Source organism: Pseudochaenichthys georgianus, chromosome 8, assembly GCF_902827115.2.
Source record: "Pseudochaenichthys georgianus chromosome 8, fPseGeo1.2, whole genome shotgun sequence".
NCBI classification, from domain to species: Eukaryota; Metazoa; Chordata; class Actinopteri; order Perciformes; family Channichthyidae; genus Pseudochaenichthys; species Pseudochaenichthys georgianus.
Genome location: NC_047510.2, coordinates 10835921 through 10839513, shown reverse-complemented (window position 1 = coordinate 10839513; position 3593 = coordinate 10835921).

Below are 3593 nucleotides of genomic sequence, written 5' to 3'. Positions count from 1 at the left end.
TTTGCCGGTGTATATATTTCCATTTATTTTATTATATTGTCAATATTTAAAATAAATTATAAATAAATTATAAAATTAAAATACATTTATATTTTATATATAAAAATCGGTCTCATGTTACCACTCTGTAAACCAAGAGTTGTTAATTGAGCAATGCCTTAGCTTGAAGAACAGGGACACAACTAATGACAATAGCATATGTTGGTATATTATTTAGATATTCACACCTTTATCAGAAGAACCAAATCAACATAAAATGTACTCACAGACAGGCCAGTTCTGTCTAATTTATCACAATTATTTTTGACATGAGATCTTCATATCATCCTAGTTTTGTATTTAGTTTCTAGATTTGTAAACAAATCCAGAACCTTTGAAATATGTTATTGAAAAAAGACCAAGAATAATATAAACTGTACCATATGTCCTTCTGTAGTCCATTTGTGGTTTGTCTTGACTCACCCCGGCTGATATATCACAAAATCCACTGTTTAAATTGTTCCCTATATTGCCCCTATGCCCCTGTAAGGTGTCCTTGGGTGTTATGAAAGGCGGCCCCCCAACATAAATGTATTATTATTATTAAGAAGAACAACTTGGTGTGGTATGGAGGGGATGTAGGAAGCAGGAGCAGGTGGGGAGAGATGGGGCTTCAAGGTTCAACGTTATTTGTTTTAAATGTGTCTTGCACACAATAAAATAAAATACAGCATACCACAAAACCAATAAGACACACAGTGACACATGGCACACTAACAATCAATCATCGTCCAGCCTCAGCTTTGGTATTCTTTCACAACCATGTTATGGGTTTATTAGACTGAGCAAACATAAACATATGTGGTGATCCCACGGGTTCTTGTTTGCAGACAGCGGCGATTGGAGCATCCGTAGGCTGCACAAAAGTCCGGCATAGTCAGGTACTTCTGTAAACACAAAGCCAGCAAATTCCTGTATCATAATGCAAGATGTTTTTAACAAGCCAAACCACTTGGAAGAAATCATGTGTAACTTAAGTTGTGTTGAAAAGAAAGAGCAGTTCTGCCTCTCCCACTGGTGTAAAGTTGCTGGGTGAACTTTGTAATACTAGGTCTCACTGACAGCCTCTTGTTATTAACCAGCTAATAAATACAACCACATACACAAATAAAAGCTGCAATTTCAACATGTCCAAGCATCCTGTATCATAGCCATGCTAATAATGTTTATAATAAACCAAACCGTTTGTAAATCAGTCAAGATTTCAGCGAGTTAAGAGTATTTTTGTGCAGATCACTCACCTTACAACAGCTACCATAAGGCGAATCAGAGTAACTGTTGACTGTAGCAAGATGGTGGCCAGTCAGCTACGCTGGAAAATCTCCCATGAGCCATCTATTGTTATATCTATGTATGGGACGCCCTGCCCGTAGAAGCCTGACGGTCAAGGGGTCCGCTGTCCGCAATGAAGGTCTATGGGACGCCCTGCCCGTAGAAGCCTGACGGGCAAGGGGTACCCTGTACGTAATATAGCGACGGGGAGGGGCCCTGACCGTCCGTCAATATGTGGCGGGATGGGAGTGAGAACGTGTGTGTGTGTGTGTGTGTGTGTGTGTGTGTGTGTGTGTGTGTGTGTGTGTGTGTGTGTGTGTGTGTGTGTGTGTGTGTGTGTGTGTGTGTGTGTGTGTGTGTGTGTGTGTGTGTGTGTGTGTTGGGAAACTCTTCCTGCATTTAAATCAAGAACAACAATTCAAAATTCAGTGAGGAATGAAAGTAATAAAGACCAGTGGGATGAAACTCTTCATGCCTCCTAATAACACTGTGCTAATTAACATCACTGTGTGTTTGAATGTGAAAGTATCAGGGCCAGGCATACCTTCTGCAGATGAGACATTTTTTTATATTCTGCAATTCAAGGGGAAAACGTCTTAATGTCGCGGAAATTTTTTAACTTTCAGTAGATGCCCTAACGTTACATTTATTCTCAATATTTATTTATTTTTTGACCATTGGACTTAATTGCCAATATTTTCACTTCTCCATTAAGATTTCAATTTCCACTTGCACCTGATACACTTCACTATATGTGCCCCATAATAAAATAAGACTTGTAATCCCACCCCAAAGGGAAGCATTAATGTTCGATAAGGGTCGGTATGCCGTTTTTGCACAGAGTTTCCATGGTTTCTCCTGACAAAAAAAGTGAATAATGATCTATTAGCGTTAACTTGACCATATTGTGAGTGGGTGTGTTTCTGTGGGCAGGGAAGCATGCTGAGTCACTGGCTGACTATCACCTCGCGGTGTGCTGTTAGCACAGGTGGGTTATCGCCGAGGGGAGTCTGGGAACCCACAGCTCAATATTTATAGATCAACAACACACACAAACATCTTACATGCAGAGAAGAGTAAACAGCTCCACAATCTCAACAAATCTCCGTTATCGCCAAACCCCTCCGGAGGGCTTTGCAAATAAAATACAGCCAAACAAATCTTTTTTTAATGTGCCTTTAATGAAGATCTGATGCTCCTCCTCAGCATATCTTTGCAGGAGGGGAGCGTGGGCTGAAGAGCAGCAGCAACACAGTAACACCCCGTTTCACTGTATCTACAGCCAGCTCAATGTACGTGTGGTGGGTTCACACCTACGGTTCACACTCATGAATGAACGGCTGTGAGGACAGTTTCTGATGAATGGTGGAGAGTATAATATCTTTTTAAAAACGTGTGTTGTCAATAAATGTAGATGTCACAGTCAAATGTGCCAAAAGTGGTGGATGACGGAGAACCTTTACTTAATAAGTAAAAAGGACCATTAACATAGTGTAAAAGTATGCTGGTATAAGCATCAACATAAGATGTAAGCAACACAAGTAAAAGCACTCATCATGCAGCTCGGCCCACTTCAGTTAAAGTATTTTTAGACTTGGTATGTGCTCTTCACTTTAATGTCGCAACTGGAAAAAGTGGAACTTATTTTAATTACTTTATATGTGCTTGGTAGATACATTTACCTGAGAGGACAATTAACGGTGTATCTTAACCTTTACATTAATTTAATTTAATTGTGTAGAGTGGAGTTGAGTGGGGAACAAGAACAGAATAACATAAACTTAGAACACTCAGTGGGACAATAAATACTGCATTAAACTTGCATACAAATCTGAGAATATAAAGTTAGCCATGTCACCTAGATTAAAATGAAGCTCTGTGAATCTCCTAAGAAAACCCTTTTTTTCTTAAATAACTTTTCAATTGAAAAAACAATATTACAAATTATTCTGCTTTTGATTGTAACCATTTTTCAAAATGCATTCTTGTTAATTATTTCTTTAAAAAAAGGATTTGTGTTTGTCCTTAAATGTGTCTGATAAAGAATAATAATGAACTGTAAACTGAACTGTTTGTTTTACGTGATAACGGACATTCTTAAAATAGTTTATCAGCCAAATTAAGTATAACCTCTGTTTCTTCTGATAAGAAAATGATTATTAACTTTTAATTTTTGACAATGTTGTACAGGCTATTACAAATAATTTGTTTTAGAAATACCTGTTATATTATATGTTGTAGTACAGGTATGTATTGTATTATATTTGATTGTATGCAGGAAA